This window comes from Physcomitrium patens, chromosome 26 (genome assembly GCF_059467195.1).
Source record: "Physcomitrium patens ecotype Gransden chromosome 26, ASM5946719v1, whole genome shotgun sequence".
NCBI classification, from domain to species: Eukaryota; Viridiplantae; Streptophyta; class Bryopsida; order Funariales; family Funariaceae; genus Physcomitrium; species Physcomitrium patens.
Window position 1 is genome coordinate 1,407,501 of NC_143435.1, and position 20,950 is coordinate 1,428,450.

Here is a 20,950-nt window from a genome sequence, read left to right on the forward strand (position 1 = left end):
TGAACTATTCTACTTAATTAATAAATTTTATTTTCTTCAAATTTTTTATATTTTTTAAACTAAAAAATTAAGAAGTGTTAAAATTTTGGATTAAGATAAAAAATTAATTTATTAATTATTAAAATTTAAAAGTTTTTAGAAAAAATTGTTAAAATTTGGGTAGAATTACTTGGAATTTATTAAGATTTAAGAATTTATTAAAAATGAATTAAAAAATAAATAAATATTTTATTGAAATTGATTTAAATTTGGTTAGAATTTTATTAGAATTTGAGTTGATTTTTTTAGGATATATTAAGATTACTTAAAATTTATATAAAATTAAGATATAATTAGATTTTTTAAAAGATTTAATAAGTCTGATTAAAATTAATTTTGATTCGATTATTATTTCTTTAGGATATGAATATGATTTTATTTTTTAAAAATTAGAATTTATTTAGGATTTTTTAAGATATCATTAAGTTTAATTAAGATTTTATTAAGATTATTTAAAATTAATCAAGATTTAATTATGATTTAATAAAAAAAATTATTAGAACTTCATTAGGATTTATTACTTAAATTATTTAAGATTTGATTAGGATTTGAATATGATGTTTTAGGATTTAATAAAGATTGATCAAATTTTGGTTGAGATTTTAACTGAGATTGATTAAAGTGCAACAAGACATATCAAAGAATTTTTTAAGGTTAAAGCGTGTTTTTAAATACCTAATTTATTATTTTGGGTTGTGAATATAACTTCAAGATAATATCAAATCCATCTACAGCCTGATGTTTAGTACATTCTCAAGCTAATTTTTACATAACATAATATTAAGCCAAGATAATATGGTACCAGATGTTTTAAGTAGATAAAAAATAATTTAAGCAATGGATAGGATTCAAATTTTGCAACTAATATACAAGAAAAAAATAACCAAAAATAAAAGATAACAGAGGGATACATGAAAGATTATGAACCACAAAAGATTTTTGGATTGATTTGAAAGATTAAGAAGTTCAAATGTATAAATGTTTGTTATTTTAAAAAGAAATTCAAGCATATTAAATGAATAAGAAAAAATTCATAAAAAATAGATTTTTGGTAAATAAATTTAGTAAATATTTTTAAAATAGAAGTCAAAATGATATGTTAAGTTTTAGATCAATTATACTAGTCTAATCTAATTTTAGAAAATATTTTAAGATAAAAAATTAGAATAAATTCTATGAATTATTGGTAAATATTGACTTTGGTAGTTTTTATTAGATATTATCTATTAAACAATTTGACTTTCTATGTTTTTTTAAAAAATAGTTCTATAGGTTGTAGTATTTAAAAAATAGATAGAACCAATCAAAGTTCTAAGAATAACTATTTTAGTATATACATATATATATATATATATATATTAATTTTCTACATAATTATATTTAGTAATTATAAAAAAATTAATATTCTATTAGGCTAAAAATTTAAAAATTAAAAGATGATGATCAAAAATTGATATATAAGGAAAAAAGAGTACTAAAATTGCTTATTATTAGACATGGAAAGGTGCATGTTGCTTGCTAAGGGACTTTCGGCCTTTCATTGTAACAAAAGTAATGAATTGTCATACCACTCTTAATATTTTCTACAATGATTGTATTCTAAATCTATAAAATTTTGAATTTTTTTTGCTTTTGTATTTTTACACATTCTAACAATGAATTGTTACAAACTTAAAGCATGATCTTTTAAAACCATGTTCATTGATATAGGAGAATCTAATGGCATTTACTATTGCTTGGATCCTGCTTGTCACAATGTACACCTTTATTAGGATATCTGAGTTCAAAGATTTAAAGCACCTCGTAATTCTCTACTTACCATGATCATCAAATCTCCTCTCTTACTTCAATCTTCTTTATTGATAATATTTTCTCTACCTAGGTTTACCTTGACATTTGCAACCCCACCACCTTTTGTTCTTTTCTACCTTTGCTTTAAAGGTCCTCTTAGTCCACCTAATTTATAGCTTATTATGGTGACTTTGCATGTGAAGTCACCTCTACAGCAATTTCAATCATTGAATCCACCTCGTATACTACAGCAGCTACTAATGTTAATTGACAAAGACCAATAGATTCTAAAATATAATAAATTCAGAAAATCATACTTGGAGCCTTAAACAACAGCCATCAATACACCCAGTGATCACCATCAAATGATTCTACAAGATCAAACTTGGCTTTTTAGGGAAAAAAATTAAACTCAAAGCTTGCCTAATTGCACGCAATTTTCAACTAGAAGAAGACATCAACTTTCTAAGATATTTACACTTATTACCTAATATAGTATTATAGGCCTCATATTATATTACACTTGTTGTGTTGTTCTGAGACTAACCTCAAGTTTGCAACTAATATTGTTTCCAAATTCATGCAACAATCACAAAAGTCCATCTACTAGTAATAAAGAACATCTTTCATTGCATTTAAAGAGCAAAAAATTCTAATATCCTCTATCCTACTACCAAGTCTTTGCATTTGATAAGCTACTCTAATATAACTTGGAATAGTGATGTTGATTTACATTGATTCATGGATGGCTGCACTTTCATATTATCTGAAGTACTTGATAAGATGGAATTTAAAATGCCAACTATCAATAGCCACCAGCATCATCAGAAGCAAATATTGTACTCTCTTAAATTTCATAAAAGAAGCTACATGGCTCAAGCACTTGTTTATCAAGATTGATACCTTTTTAGTCACTATTACTTTTCACAAAAAAAATGGAAATATGGCCAAATCAATCTCAATGACATTCTTTTTTTAAATATGCCAGCCAAAATCTAAATCAAGGCCCTCAAGCATATAAAATTTGAGACTTGTAATTCATGTTTGGATATTACTCTAGCATCCATGGAATGCCTAAGAAGGAGATAATACATCTTGACACTGAACAATTGTAACAAAAATATTGGATGATAAATTTATTCAACTTTTTGTATAAGAATCTAAATTAAAATTAGTCAGTATATAAACTAGTAAATAAATTAGAGTAGTTAGTTCTTTACAGAGTAGATGTAATATTATTTGTTTAGAAAGTAGCTTGTGATCTCATTGTGTTTTGAACACAATTTCATTATAAAATAATTTTTAAGTGAATATAGTGATTTAATTTGTAGTCACATTTTGTATTGCAATTGGAAGTTATTTAAGTGTATATACTTGTTAAATCTCAACATGTTATGGGCCTTTATAATGTTGACAAGTTTTACTTTGCTTTGATTATGTTATCTAAATTTTTTATTTAATTTCTTTCATCTTATATTTTTCTTACAGATTTTAGAACTATTTTTTTTTAACTAATTGATTTTCTTGTTATTTATTTTATTCTTTGCTAATTAGCTTATTTTATTTTAATTTTATTTACTTTAGTTATCTTCTATATTTAATTCTTTATTTTAAACTATTGAAAAAAAGAAGTCTAAAAGCTACAAACACTTAGCATCAGCAAGGATTGTAGTCTAAGAGAAGTGTAGAAAAGATAATTCTTCCTTCCAACACTCTTTACTTATAAGTGGTGGTTTCCTCACCAATGAGGCAACTTCTATCCTTTTGATATTACATCCATTTCTACCTCATCTAACTAAACCTTTGGTGCCACCACAATAACTTACTTTCACTCTTTGCTATCTTTTGACTATTAGCAACATACTATGCTTAATCTCTATGTGGTTGTAACTAAGCAAGTACTTGATGATCTTTAACACTCCCACTTTGCTAATATTCAAAAGGCTTTTAATTCTAATCTCTGAATCAAGTCATGATGTCTATCCTTCACTAATGTCTTTGTAAGCATATCAGCAAGCATGTCATTTGTAGCACAATACTTCATACCTATTATTCCATCTTCAATTGTTTCTGATATGAAATGATGTTGAACATCAATGTGCTTGGTTCTTGAGTAGTATTTTGGATTCTTAGCAAATGCAAGACATCCTTGATTGTCACACATAATTAGAGTTGCTTCTAATTGCACCAGACCAATGTCTTCTAAGAGTTGCCTTATCCAACATCCCTCCATTGTACAATGACTTGCTGCCATGTACTCTGCCATATACTCTACTAAACCCTTGGTGCTACCAAAATAACTTACTTTCACTCTTTGCTACCTTTTAACTATTAGCAACATACTATGTTTAATCTCTATGTGGTTGTAACTAAGCAAGTACTTGCTGATCTTCAACATAAACTTCTAATACTAATTCAACTTCGAAATTGTAGAAAAATAAGAAAAATTTAGAATCAGGGTGTTTAATGGTGACCAATTTTATCTCTAAAACTTATATATAGAGATTGTGTTAAAAGCCAAGAAAGTGTATAGAGTCATTATTAGTATTGACTACCAACCTATAATGTCTACGACTTGCAATAATCACAAAATCCAAGAACAAATAAGTTCATGGAATTAGAGAAATACAGATGCAAGGATGCTTATTACTTCCTATATATTACTATATATTATTTCAAAGTCAACAATTTGCTTAATTGTTGATAGTTTGTGGACTAAGTTATATTCAATTTATTTAAAATAAAATGATAAGAATATATCCTAATTACAATGTAAAATCTTAGACTATAAAATGACTTATAGTGATGATATTTGTTCTTATATTCAAAACATATAAAATATGGTCTTTTTATTAAAAGACCTACAATATGATATATTGGAGAATATATTTATTTCAAAGATCATATCAAGTCTTTCTCCTAGTTACAACAATATACTTTCTGCTTAGGCCAACATCTCAAAAAAAGAATAACAACTTATATTTATCCTTCAAGAGAAACTTCTTCAGCAAAAAAAATTTACTCCAAATGCAAGGTGCAAATGAAGACCCAGGCAACCTTGCATTTTTAATCCATAGGCAAAACTTAAAAATCACACTAGTTTCTCAATATGAACAACACCAAAAAGATATTTAGTACAACAGTAATTTTAAGAGCTACACTTGATGTTTTAATTTTGGAAAAAAGAATCACTGGTCTATTAGTTGTTTGAAATTGAAGAAAAAGTAAGCAATTTTGTTTTTTGTCACCAACTGTTATAACTAAAAACAATGTATCTAAAAATCTCTACTACTATTATGGTTTTGATGATGGCAAAAGAGCTTCATATGACAAACAACCAGCTCTTTTTAATTTAAAAAATGTTAATTTTGCATTCATGACATCTTCTTTTTCATTTTACGCCTATTCTAATAGTTTCAATACTAATTTTTAGTATACAGATTTTGTTGCTACAAAATACGTGACCGACCTTCAAGACTAATATGACACTTTTATTCTAATTTTGGAAGGGCGTTAGCTTATTATTGTTGGTGATCAAACTCTTTGGGCGTGCAAGAGAAAGAATATCTATATAAAGTATTAGATTTGTGTTGCTTCTTTATCCATAATTCTTACTGATATCTTTTTTATTCTTTCTCTTGCTCAAAACTTCTTTACTATTGGTACTGTCTCTAAAATCAGTACTTCTTTTGTTACCATCCAGTATGCTTATAAGTTTATGTGGAAAACAAGAAAAACAGTTTTAGAAGGCAAATAGATTAATTGCCTCTATCAGCTTTTGATTACCATAGTATTCACGACACATATTTTAATTTCATCCAAGTTCAATTAAGATTTTATATAATTGATTGCTAATTTTCTTGACATGTCAATTATTAATATTATTATGACTCAAATCCAAGTTCAACATATTTATCTCTAGCATAAACACATGGTTTATATCAATGTTTTGATAATAAGAAAAATGCATATTTATTAAAAAAATCTAATTTCAACTTAGACAATATGACCACAAACCATTCACTTTGTCATAGTTGCATGCTTGGCAAGCATACAAAATCTACATATTAGCATGACAATAAGAAAATTTGTACATTTATTTTAGATAAATTTTTAAATGGTGGTATTTTTGGTAAACTAAATATTCAATCAATTGGAGGCTCTTTATACTTCATACTTTCAAAGATGATGAAAATTTCCTTTGTTTTTATACATTTTGTAAAAAATTAAAAGTTAAAAATAATTAAACACTTTTGGACGACTTTAAAAGTTATCAAATTAAAATTATCCATTTTCATAAAACACTTTTAGACTAATTACAAAACCAAATACTATAACTCTTCTTTTAAAAACATTCTTCACAAAGCCGAGATACATCACAAATTTAGCATTGATTATGCTATACACCAAAATAAATATATTAAAAGAAATAATTGCATAGTATTTGAAGCTGCTAGATCTATGTTATGCAAAAAAGTGTTGCCACTTTATCTCTAAGCCAAAGCCATAAACACCATGGTTTATATTTTCAAACTAATCAATTAACTTCCAAACTAGATATTGAATTCTATTTAAATTAGAATTTGCTTCTAAATCCTCTATTTTTCATTACAAGATTTTTGAATCACTTGCATACATATATGGTAATAAATAACAAGCTACAAAGCTCAAAGCTAAGAGCTCTCTTATGATTTTTATCAACTATTGTTTATCAAGTAAAGCTTATTGATTTTAGGATCCAATTTCAAATAAATCATTGAAAGCACCAACTCAACTTTTAAAGAAAACTTTGGTCCTGTTTTGTCTTCTATCTTCTTTATTATTTAATTTTAATCCACTAACTTCTTCTGCAACTTTACAAAAACAACCCTTTGATCCAACACCCAATCTTTTTCTCAAAGATACACCAATTTTTATTTTATTTGAATCTTCTTAAAAAAATATGACTTTGAATTTTAGTAAACCAGTGGAAGAAGTTAGGGAATTAATGGAAGATATTAGAGAAATGGGAACTTATTCTATCCATAAAGATCCAACTTACGACTTTTCTGTTGTGCCTTAATATGAACATTACTATTCCTTGCCTAATATTTTGAACTTTGGATCCCACGCTTTGTCTGGCTCCAAGACAACTGTTTCTATTTATCTCTATCTGGATTCTATTATATGTTTCACGGTAATTGGTGAATCATTTTTCAAACTACAAACTTATAGCAAAGTCTTTGCCTCCTTTGAAGTTGTTCTTTAGACAGGAACTATGCAAGCCAAGTATATTTCTTTAATAGAAAATCATACATGGAATTTAGAACAACTTCTATCCAGCCAAATGCCTATTCATTGCAAATGCATTTATAAAATTATATATAATTATAACAAAAAACTCCAAAAATATAAAGCCTAAATTGTAGCTAAAGATTTCATGCAAAAACTTGGTAGTGATTACATTGATACTTTTAGCTCAATTGTAAAACATCATTCTATTTACGTTTTTCTTGTTATAGCTGATGCCTAAAATATGGAGCTTCAACAGTTTGACATTAGTACTACTTTTTAAAATGGTGACTTACACTGAAAAAATCTACATGCATCAGCCTCAAGATTTTTATTAGTCCTCTCTAATACTGCTATTTTTTTTGTCTCTAAAAGAGAATATACAATATGAAACAAAATATAAAACAATAGAACAAGAAATTTGACATGTTTTTGAAACAATTCAATCTTCTTTCTTCATGTGAGTCACAAAATTGACTCACTTGTATATTTATTACAAAAAAAATGCATCTTTCTTACGTTTTTTTGTGTGCTGGCTTGAGAGCTCTAAAATTTTCGGTGGCTCCCTCATTTGTGTGTGTGGCTGCTGTGCTGTTGCGACTAGTGTGTGCTATTGCAGCGGCGCTTCGTGGAGGACGTCGTTATCTGTCTCTGATCTGGGGCTATGTGAGTGGGAAGCCACATCTTTCATTTTTTCTTGTTCTTGTTTTTTTTAAAAAAATTGAAACTCCGTAGGCTGCTGCATTGCAACTAATTTGCCTTGTTTTTTTCTTTTTCCTCCATGGTGCTGTTGCTGCGGATGCTTCCAATTTGGCGGTGGTTGTTGCTGGATTGGAATTAGTCTTGATGCGATCACAGTTGTGATGCTGTTGAACTCGTGCTCAAGAGTGGTTGGAGTCGAGGCTAGCGTCAAGATCCACTGTTTATTCTGTGGCATTGGTGGCTAGTGTAGTGTGTTGGATGTCTATTCTCGCTTGAGATTTGGTGTTGCACTGGTGGTGCGGCAATTGAAGCCGCCGATGCTGGTTTTTTCTAAGCCGATTCTCATTTGGTGGATGAAGTGCTCATTTGTTCTGTGGTGCAGCAACCGGATTCTGTGGTATTCACGTCGCGGAGTGCGGCGGTGTGAGTGCGTTGTAGTGGTAGAATTTGTTGCTAATTTTTAGTCATAGCTTGTTGACAGTGTTTGGAGGTACGTAGCGCTACAGCGGAAGATTCTGTCTAATATAGCTAGCTTCGCAAGAGAAGGGCTAGTGTTAGTTAATTTCCATAATGTCCCTTTGTAATTTGAGTCATTTGCTGGTATGAGTTGCGAATAGCTTGTCCAAATGGTGATGAGATTTGGATGCTGGTATCTCATATGGAATTTGGTGTTGCCGCACCACAGCTATATTCAGCTCAAGGAGGATGACAAAGAAGTTGTCTGCATTTCTACCGTATGCTAAGTGGAGTAGGTCAGATTGAGTTCTACTAAACACCTTTTCGCAAGCACAACAAGATTCACGCTGTCAACGGTAGGTTGGCGGAAATGGCATCTATCAGAAAGGGGAGTGTACTGTTGGAGAAGCAGGGGATAATTTAGATGTAGCATATAATGTTGTGCAATCATTTCGTGTCACTGTTTTCAAGCTACCCTTTCCACCCTGGCGCTGATTAGTTCACCTTCGAGCTAGAAACCATTGCTCGATACAACGTCTCTGAACAACCAGACTTGGGGTAATCACCATGGCAGCTGTGGATGCGAAGTTCTGATTTTATTGAAAGCGGTTTTAGGCAACTCTGTTTTGTTTCATCGTGCAGAGCATTTTTGCGACGGACTTTCCATTTTTTCCCTTCTTTTGTGTTGCGGGACCTCTACGAACAGTAGGTGTCGGACTGGATCGAGCTGTTACAAGTCAAAGAGTGGAAGGTTCAAGTCAAAGGTGGTCTACATTTGGACGAGAGGCGGAGTTGGAGGCATTGAGTCGTCTCGAACTCGATGTTTGTCACTTGACAAGGCTTTTGCGCTCAAAGAATTGGTGGCACGATAGAAGAAGGTATAGGTTGTGACGATCTTGGAGTGGACATTGCGAAGTTTCTATCACATTGGATTTATTGTGAAGGCATCAATGCGAATCGGACGTCGGCTGTAGAAGTAATAGGACTGCATACTTCACGAACAAAGGCGAGGTATCACGCTTGATATTGCCCAACCATCGAACTTGTTAATCTCGAATCTACGCGCACACTGTTCTTATGACTGTATAACGGAGGTGTTGATTTATTGGTATTCTTCAATGTTTGTTACCAGTTACAAAAATTGCAAGGTGAATACAAGGTTCATAGGAAGAATTTAGGTTAAGAGGGCAATAAATTAGGGTTTGATGGTATTAGGATTTTGAATGAAGTTTAATCAAGGATGAATTGTTGTGGATGAAAATTTATTTAAAGATAAATTGTTATTAAAGGATGAACTTTAATTAAAATTAAAAATAATAAATAATAAATAAATACAAAAGAAAGTTTTAATGTATGTAGTATTTTAAGTAATTTATTATTGTAAGTGTGAGGGTGGTAGAAGTTTTGCTTGATTACTTTAGGGATTTAAGAAGACTAAAGAGTGATTTAATCAAGATGTGAGTAATGACTACAATTCCTAAAAATTACTTTTTTAATTCACTTATTGTGAACTAGAATAAACTTCTAATTAGTGGAGGTTTATTTTAGATCACACTTTGATGGTTGATACTTATGTTTATTTAAATCTTGGTATATTTCTATACATCATGGTAAAAATTTATGTATATGATAGAATCATTTGTTCTTTTAAATCTAATTATATTCTTCAAATCCTTTGTTATCTATAAATAATCTTTAAAATTAATATAATTTTTTAAATTACTTTATTGGTTTTCAAATTTAATATTATCAATCTTGATATTTTATTTTTTTTACCAATTTTAATATATCATTGCTATTTTTAATTATTTTAACATATAAGATTGAAATCTCATATCTATAAGAAGATAAAGTAGTAGGTGGATTATAATTGATTGATACTATTAGAGCTTCCTCTGTTGATTTGGTTCTTTATTCAAGGTATTTAATTTGCAAAATTCTTCAAAGTCAGAATATATTAAATTGGAGGTGCTTTTTATAATGGTATTATATATGGCCTTAAATAAAACTAAGTGTAAGGACATGTCATTAAATACAATTTATACAACAAGATATTGTTTAACATTCTTGCTAATATTGGCTTATAAAATTATAATTTCTTTGACTTATAGCAAAATATTCTTTTTGAACATGCATAAAAAGGTTCATACTTCTTGTAAATGCTTAAAAATTGAACTTGGCTAGATCTATACTATGATGTCAAGTTCTATAATCAAGACTCTATTACTCTCATACTATCAAGAACATGAACCTTGAAGAACCAAAAATTCAATATACTCTTGTGTAACTAAAAAAAAAAGAAGATATTTATTCAAAATTAATATAATATTAAAACTAGAATAGCTATTACTAAAGACAAGAAGATTAGAAAGTCTTGAAATAAGACTAAATATTAAAAAGGCATTGACAAGAGTAAAGAAGGCTTTACTTTTGCCTCCATATATGATATCTAATTAAAAACTATATAGCAACGTTCTATAGGACTTCCAACATATGTTCAACTTGTGAGATATATATCTAACTTATAAAATAAGTTTTTTATATGTATACCATGCAATTAACTTTTTCTACAAGTTATTAGCACATTGTTGTATTGCATGATTTATAATCTAAGAATACATTGAATATCTGGGTGTAGAGAGTTTAATTTTATTTTATTGGTCAAGCTTCAATAAGTAAATTATTCTTGATACAAAGGACAAATAAACGTAATAATATCAAAAGAAACTCTAGGAAGTACTCTAAATCTTAATTTACAAGCACATGATTAATACTTTCTTCATATCTCAAAAAAAAAAATCAAATGATACAAATTTTTTTATATAGCTTAATAACATAATAATACACAATCTTAAAAATTTTGAGCCAAAATCTTATCAAATTTCTTGAAATATAGCTCAATATACAACCACTTGCAAATCAAATTTTTTATTACCTTTAGATTCTTAGCACTGACTTCAACTTCCAATATTCTCTTCATTCTAACTTAGAATTCATCAAATAATATATATAATGTGTAGCCAAAAAAGTGTCTTCTTCAAACCTAGTCAGCAATCCTTCATTGCTTTTCGTATATGTTAGTTATGCTCCAAAGAATGATAGTAGATACAAAATTGATACCTTGAATTTGAGTGCTTATATCTCCTTCACAAAAATTCCAAATTGCACAATTTTTTTTACCAAAATCATATTCAAAAATCTAAAATTTTTGATCCTAGCCTTCAATATTTAAATGTCTTTGAAAGAGTAACCCTAATTCTTAATAAGACCTCAAGCAACCTCTTTGAAGCCCATTGGATATGACTTTTGGCCAATAGGAATAGAAATTTTTATCATCCATCTCTATTCATCTGTATGGATGGCCTAACTACCACTTTTGATATCAAAATCCTTCTCTAATCCTTTTTCTAATAAGTTTTATATAATATATGTTCTAAACACCAAATAAAAGAAATAAAATTTATTATTATTAATATTTAATAAAGGTGGATTTAAATATATAAAAACTATTGTCAACATAAAGGTGGATCTAAATAAAGGTAGATCTAAATATATAAAAACTATTGTCAACATAAAAATCAACCTTAATAGTAGTTCTTTTAAACTAACTACATCAAAGTAGTAATCTAACCATATTTTATAATCAACTAAAATCTAATAAAATAGCTCTCAATACATTGTATAATAAATTATATATATATACATATATATATATATATATATATATATGCATTATTCTCACATAGTAGCCAAATCACAACACAACAGTGTGTGCTTTGTGGCTAACTTGTTAATCAAGTTTCTAACCTACCAATCAACTACAAATATATCTAAAGTCAAACATGTATCTATAAAGCTTCTAAAAAGCTTTGCCACAAGTTAATATCAAATTTTTCTTCTATTTAATACTTCTTATTTAAGTAAATGTATATATTTTTTGTCATATTTTGTGAAGTTTATATGAAAACACATTAGAAATCTAGTTGTAGAAGATAAAATGGAACCTATAATAAGAAGATCTCAACAGCTTTTATAGATTCTTAAACAAATTATAATTAAATTATAATAATGCTAATCAATCTTTAATTAAATTCTATAGTAATCTTAAAGAACTTATAAAAGAAATATAAAAAATTATAAATTGATTTGAAAGGAATATATATAATTAATAATCCTAAAAAAATATCAAAATAATCTTTAAAAAATAATAAAGATAAAAATCCTCATTGAATTTTAATAAAATTTTGATAAAATCCTCAATAAACCTTCAATAAATCCTAACAAAATCCTAATAAAATCCTAAATCAATGCTAATCAAACCTTAAAAAAATCAAATAAAATCCAATTAAAATCTAATGAAATCTTAACCAAGCCTTAGATCAAATCATAATCAAATCTTAATTAAATCCTAAATATTAAATATAGAACAAATCCTAATAAAATCCTAAATTAATTCTAATTAAATTCTAAATACTAAATATAGACCAAATCCTAATAAAATCCTATATTAATTCTAATTAAATTCTAAATACTAAATATAGACCAAATTCCAATTAATTCCTAAATTAATTTTAATTAAATTCTAATCAAATTCTAATCAAATCTTAAATTCTAATCAAAAATAAAATTAAATTTTAATCAAATTATGAATCTTAATTTTATATCAAATCATAATAAAATTTTAAATAAATCCTAATTAAATCCTAATAAAATCTTAATTAAATCCTAAATCCTAATCAAATCTTAAATAAATCTTAAAAAATCTCAAGAAAATTATAAATAAATCTTAATCAATTATTATAGCTATTTTGAAACCTTAATAAATATTAATTAAATTATTGATTTTGATTAGAATTTCCTTCAGACTTTAATCTATTAAAAATTTATAATCACATCAAATTTAAAAAGAATCAAATTCACCAATTGAAAGAAAAGCTTCCAAAACCTCTTAAATGTAAGCAATCCTCCTCCAAATTGAATTTTGATCATCCTACAAAGATTTTTTCTTGCTGAATTATTCTATTGCTTCAAAAATTGGTTGTTGTATAGGTATTGAAGTCTTAATTACTCTCACCAATTTTTGATTCAATTAAAGTGATCGATGTTGGAAGATTGCAAAAATCCTCAGTTATCCTAAATTTCAATTATCCAAGGCTATAATCTAAAAAAACTCTTATAATCTTCAATCTAATTACTTGATTGACATCAAATTTTTTACATATATTTACAACAAGAACAATACTAATTAAAAAAAATTATCCATAATTATGCTATGATACTAATAAAATCATCAAATTTATGATTTTATTTAATTTCTTACAATCCAAATCCATTGAATACATCTCACTTTGAAAAGCTTTCAAAACCTCAATATTCCTTCAAATCACATGAAATCAACTCTCAAAAATCTTTTCACCAATTTGCTCTCAAATTCCACTCTATAATCAAGCAAATAATCCTAGAATCACAATAGGTATACAAATTAGTGTCTTAGGGATCTGATTTCAATCTTAGTTTACTAACAGTCCTCTCCAAGTATCAATTCTTTATATTTTAAAGTAATTTTTATTTAAACCTATTTTTAATCTTTTAAAAAATATGCCTATATTAATTAATTAATTTATTTATTTTTATTTGACTCATTTATGCTCCTATAAAGTAAATAAAACTCTTTTCTATAAAAATAGTAATAAGTTTAAATTTTTTACTATCTTCTTATTATTTTTAATTTTTTTATGATATCTTTTTATTAGGTTTTTTAATAATAAAATATTTTCTTTCTCTTTTTATCTAATAGCCATATTATTATACAATACTATAACATTTTTGTTCTATGATAGGCTATAAATTGGTCCAAATGATAGTTGAGCTCTTTTTTAAAGATTGATAGAACAATCATAGGGACGATGCTTTAGAAGAAAATTTAAATTTTTTTCTCAAAAACATCTTGATAAACTCAATATTGGCTTGAAATACTACTTAAAATCTTTTTTCCATCTACAATAGGTACGGCATATATTTCAAAAATTGATCCTTCTTTTGAAGCATGCATGAAAGCTCTTGCATCTTCTAATGATGATTTGGATGTATTGGTCTAATGGAATTCTACTTGCTTAACAAAATCTTAGACAAAATTATAAGAAAAATTAAAATTATAAAAAAATCTAGTCTATTTAAAGAATATTTTTTTAATTCCAATAATCCTAAAATAATTAAATTAAAAAAATATCTAATTATATTCAATATTATTAAATTATTATATTCACTAGTTGTTACATCTAAAGGAAAATATTTATTTATAAATTCTTAAGAAGACAACAAACGACCAATTGTTACTTCTATGTGCACAAGTTTGATTTATTTAATTAAGGATATTTCTTGTTTTTTGACAAAAGTCTTCATCTATAAAATAAGCTAAGGCTTTTGAATCTAACAAGGCTAAGACTTTGTGATTTTTTTATCCTAAATAAATTTCTATTATAAAATAAAGTAATTATTCTGAGAAAAGGATAAGAACTTCAATAGACAATGTACAAAATTCTAGCCTCAGAGTTCTTAGTATAGCTAAAAAACTGATTTTCTAATACATCATTCTCTTTGGCAACCATACTCTTTATTTTGTAGTTGTGTTGCTTTTTCAAGCAATATTGAGTAGTGTAGTTAGGTTCTTTAGAATATTGGCACAATCTTTCTTAATAGCATTGAGTCTTTTTTTACTTAGTAAGAGAGTTGAAAGATATCATGTCAATTTACATAAGTTTTGATATGAATGAATAAGCTTTTTTAAATTTATGAACTATTGTTATGACTTGACTTGTACATCTTTAGCCAAATCTTTGTTCTTAGTATCTTTCAAAGAATTGATTATTGCATGCAATAGCTTAAGCAATAAATTTCTCCAATAATTCTACTTTTGATATTGTCAATAGTAAATCTTTGATATTAACTTTTAATCCATATTAAAATTAATTGATAAAAGCTTTATTGTTTAAATCCACATTACAAGTAAGGTATTAGAATTCAACAATATGTATGGTGGCTAAGTGTGAATCTTGTCTTAAAGATATGAGTTTGGTTTCTATTATCTTTTTTTTATCACTTTTTCCAAATGTGGCTAATAAGAGTTCTAATAATGAATTTAAATCAAAGAATAGTTGTGAATTCTTTTTCATCATAGGCACCAAGTAAGAAAAAGTAGTTCCAAAGAAAGTGTACCTGTGAAACTAACTTGAATAAGTCCATCAAAATATTGAAAAAAATGCAACCTTAAATAGAGTTTTATTTGTTGTGAAAAACCTTGAAACTTTGATATTGTTCCATCAAACTATTCTAGCATACTTATCTTTGCCTTTCTCATACTTATAGTAGCAAGACTTCTTAGATTTTGCTGTAAATTTGATCTATTTGCTTCTCTCAATTGCAAATCTTTTTGACATAGACTTTAAACTTCAATGTTGACTTCTTTCATATATATTGGATTATTACTTCTTTGGCTAATGTTAGAAATATCTGAGATTTATACCTTAAGGGTATTACAAGCTCGTGAAGATTTGCAATGGTTGCAAATCCATTCTCACTTCCATAAAGGGTAGCATCCATAATTTTTTCTTCCATAAATAATTCAAACAAATCTATGAGTCAAATTAGACGATAATAATCTACAACCTCTAATATCAAATGAAAATTTCTACAAAGAAGGATAGTTTATTCTTTAAGGGAAAAAATCACTATTAGAAAACTAAAATATTAGATTCAAGGTGGATAGTCCACAACCTTCAAAATACTTTAATAGAAGTAGAATAGTCCACTCACTTCTAAAAACAAGATAAGAATAATGAATTAGCACTCTTGTCAAACTATCAAAGATAAAAATCTTAAAGAACCAAAAATTCAATACATTCTTATATAATTCAATCAAATAGATATTCTTGTAAAAATAATATAATATTAAAATTAAATTGGCTATTGTTATAGATAAGAAGACTAAAAATTCTTAAAACAAGATTAAGAATTAGAAAGGTGTTGATAAGAGTGAAAAAAGGCTTCACTCTTACTTCCATATATACTATCTAACTAGAAGCTATGTAGTGACATTCCAAAAGACCTCTAACATGTATTCAACTTGTGAGACATGTGTTTAACTTACAAGATAATTTTCCTATATGTGTGCCATGTAATTAGCTTGTTTTACATGGCTGCCACTTTTTGCAAAAAAACTAGGAAGATGGATAAATCAATGTGCATCACATCTCTTTTCTAAACATGCTTGCTAATATCTTAATGAAGACCCTTGGAAATATAAATTTTAAATCTTATTATTCACGTTTGAATATAACTCTAATACTTTTCAAGATAGCAAAAAAAATAAATAAAAAATTAAGTGAAAATATTTTATCTCAGGAATAACTTGCTTATAGATCAAAGATTTGAGCTTCACTAAGACTCATATATAATGTATTTGGATATCTAAGAAAAGCTTGAAGGTCTTAGTCTTATCTTTCTAACTACATTAAAGGTGCTACAATCCATATGAGACTTGTACACCTTCTTTTCTACAAAGACTAGAATAGTTGTTAGTCCTTCTATTTTGTACTAATAAAACTAATATTTTGGCATTTTTTACTTCACTATAGTATTCAAAAACACCCAATCAATTTAAAAACCTTGCATGGCCTTCAAATCTTGCTCCATTTCTTCATAATAGCTCCTAAGGTGGTTAAATTCAATTTTACCAAAGTCTTAAAATTTTCTCTAAAATTTCCTAAAAAATTCTAAAAAAATTCTAAAAATTTCTATAATATTTTTATAATTCTAATATCAATTTAAAGCCATGTTTTCTTACTTTGGTAATTTTTATGGTAATACAATCAATTGAAATCCACTATAAGTCTTATTTTTAATGTAAATATGTAATAAGATATGAAATTCTTTTTTATGCTTATTTTAAGTAATAATTAGTATTTGTAGACTTTTTAACAAGTAATAAATATAGTTAAAAGGCCAATATAGACATTAATCTTAATAACTTATTTTTACTACTCAACAATAAATTAAAATATTAAATCAATAGAAATATTTACCTTCAAGATTTATTAAGATTCTATTTTTATATCTTTTTTTTAATTCTCAAAACTAACAAATGTTTCTACCAAATTCATAGTTTTTGTGAAGCATATGCAATTTGTCACCAATTAATTATTCTATAGGCTCTTTCTAAGAACAAAGTTACAAAAAGCCATAACTAATCTTGCTTGATATTATGAGATGCTTATTCCTTTAGCACAAAGAACTCACAAATTTTTAGTTCAGAATAGCATTGGTGTGGATCCTCTGATGCACAAAAACACTGACAACGGTAGGAAGGCTTGATTGGCAGTTATGGTGATAGCAATCTCGTGCCGGAATGATGGAACAACCTTGCTCTCAAGTGCTCACTTCGGCTCAACGCTCTCCTACTGGTGATTAAACCTACTCTACACCAGTAGCATGAACAACCTCATGACCACCCAATAACCAACACTAGGCCACGAAAGTATAGAACGGGGTCGAGTCGATTCTCTTCTCCTTTCAATCACCTCTTCCGGTTCAAAGCCTTGATTGTAGTCTAATTTTGAATCCACAGTTGTTAAGGCAGGCATCGTGCGCTCCACAACCAATTTTCCGCGCGCAAGGAAGGATGCACGGGAAATTCCAGCACCACTGCAGCATTAAGAAAAGTTGGAACGAACGGGGACAACACCCTTGTTCCACCGCAACTCTATCACTTGTAACAAAACAGGGAGTGGTCGCTTAGCTTCTCAGCCGTTGCAACCATGAACACTCTGGAGTGCGGAAGATCAACGCCACCGCCAAACGACGACATCAATACAAGAAAATTCAAGAAAAGCCAGGAATTGTCTTCCACCCTTCAACCACAACACCGACATCAGCTGAATGATAAAAAAGAAAAAATCCACGCTAGCACCACAGGATGACGATTGTACAACTTGCAATAGGAGCACGAATGCAAGAAAAAAACAAGAAATAAGCTAGACAACTCCGTTGCCGCCTAATTGGAATAACATCACGTAAGAAGATGTTGACTTCACTGCGCTCAAACTAGCACCCTCAGAACCTCCACGCTATCGCAACAGCAACATGCATTAAATCCCAACCGCCGACTGGTATTAAACGGACGCTGTAGAGCACCTTTCCGCAACAACACCTCACAACACGCGGAGCACTTCCAAAACAGTGACATAAACTATGAAAACTACTAACTTGTTGCCGTCGCTTCATCGCATTGAAGTCGTACAACTAAAGAAGTCCTTGTCAATCTTGAGGTCCGCATCAACCGTCGCAAGACTATCAAATGTTCACAAGAAGTTGTATGGGGAAGGAATTCTCTACTCACCGAGCAGGAATCAAAACAAGAACTGAGCTTGGAGCCAATTACCACCTATCGTTGTCGGCGATACAACAACAAAACTAGGAAGGATGCGCAGCCACAAATTCTCTGTAGCACACCCTACAACTGAGCAGCACCTCCGCCGCACACACCTCAGTAATACGTCTAATAAGGAGAGGGCACCGTCCACCACAAGAAGGTCAGTACTTCCAGCATCAACTGCCGCTGAGCCCAAAAACTGCGCTGCAACAATAATTGCAATAAGTAAATAAATAGCGACAGCCCTCAAGATCTCTTGATGCAAGAGCGAACACAAACAACCCAGCAAACGACTACATCTCCGCTGAGAAACTACACAAAAATAGATAGAACTAGGGAAATGTCGGTATATAAAATTTTCAACCGATTAGCAATGTTGCCAACTGCAGCTGCAACACTGCCGCCTTGGTGTTGCAACTGAGCCCACTCAATCAACCCAAGACAACCGCGTCAAGGAGCCAAGAACAAAACACATAGCCGACAGCACCTCCATTGCTGAACAATACCAAACAAGAAGAATATTACGACACCATGGTAACCAGCAGAGTCTTGCTAGAATTGCCGAACGCACACAAAATTCGAGAACAGGGAGAGGCCGCAACACGCCGGAACTCGTGAAACTCCCAAATTCAGGAGAAAAAAAACACGAAAAGAAGAGACAGAGGGCTCCGTGCTCTCGGACCCCTGTCGACGGCGGTTCCCGAGAGATGGAGCTTCATAATAACCGCCGTCAATACCCGCAATTCGATACCCGCCAAGTACCCCTAGTTCAATACACACAAACTTATCCGGCCGTACATACATAGTATCATATATAGTGTTGTATGATATTCCATATGGTATCTCGTACAATATCCAATACACAATCTATAATATAGTGTGCCGTATGGTGTTTGAACTTGTATAATATTAGAATTTAGAATGTTTTAGATTTTCTTTAGATACTCTAAAGATACTACAAAAGATGCTAAAATTGATGCCTCCAGGATCCTTCTAAATAGAGAATTTCTACTAGATTTACTACACTGAATTGTATTTTCTCTACTAACACTATTGTTCCTTCTAAACTAACCTTCACCTAATAATTACAATTTAGCACTCTAAATGCATCCTTTTATTTTGTAGCAACCAATAAATTGATTTGCTGACTCACAATGATATCTACCTCTTTACTATCAATTACATTATCTATTACTCTGCCATCAACTACAATTTAGGACCAATACAATACTTTGGCTCTTTTGTTAACATCACCAATGGCTCTACTTCTCCACCACAACACATGCAACTATATGATATTTAGATACCTTGACACATATGACATTGAGTCTATTTTAGGAGAAAATTTACAATATCAAGATATATATCATAATAAAAACTGGCAAGCTGTGATGGGTATGAAAGATAACTTCATCATGCACAACAAAACTTGGTCATTACAACATTTGCCACCCAGTAAGAAACCATCTTAGCACGACAGCCATCTTAGCATCAGCTTTGAGCAAAAGACCAACATGCATTATTTCTACACATTAACTCAAATTGTGGGATGGGGTGCAACATGACTAGTAATAGATCTTGATGCCCATGCTCATTAGCTGCTATGGCACTTAAATGATCAAACAACCTTTCTAAATGACAAAAATAATAAGCAACAATCCAAAGGGTTTATTGTTCTTGGTCAAGACTTTCAAATATGTTGTCTGCACCATGCACCATGCACCATGCCTTCTACTGCCTAAGCCAAATTCCCAATGCATGGTGCAGCAGAGTCAACCAATATCTTTGTAATCAAAACCTTGTCCAAAGCAACACCAACTCCAACTTATACTACTCACATCACTTTACAGAATTGCAAGTATAGAAAGATTACATCAGAATAGAATAAACTAATGTGTAAAGAGGGAGTGTTGAAATAACTGTTATACACTAATATGCAGTTAAGCACTGAGAGTGCCTCTTTAAACACGGCCAAAAGTCTTGACAACTAGAGACTATTTATATCATACTCAAATTGTTTCTCAATTGAGCAATTCAATCCATTTTCATTTACTGCACTTACGCAGTTTATCAAGCTTTTCATGTCAGGCTGGAATTTTTTGAGAACTTGGTAAGGCACAAAGCCACTGCGATCCTAGACATTTAGGCACCCGGCTGCCTGGGAAGTCTCTCTACTCTCCATTTTCAAATTAAGTTTATCTCTGCAAACTCCAAATTTCAGCACTAGCCATTTTTCGATTTCTCAGTGTCCCGTTCTCTCGCATC

The 20,950-nt window shown here is 29.4% G+C and overlaps 1 long non-coding RNA gene across 5 annotated transcripts; it reads right to left on the reverse strand.

The window, feature by feature from the left end:
• Positions 1–17,317: 17,317 nt before the first annotated feature.
• LOC112277803 (uncharacterized) lies at positions 17,318–19,564 on the reverse strand. 5 transcript variants are annotated; one of them, XR_016501238.1, is made up of 2 exons: positions 19,192–19,564; positions 17,318–18,884 (listed from the first exon to the last, which is right to left on the reverse strand). It is a non-coding gene; the product is annotated as an uncharacterized LOC112277803 (long non-coding RNA). The 5 variants fall into 5 exon arrangements; XR_016501235.1 differs by having other exon boundaries at positions 19,050–19,564; XR_016501236.1 differs by having other exon boundaries at positions 17,318–18,889; positions 19,050–19,564.
• Positions 19,565–20,950: the final 1,386 nt, after the last annotated feature.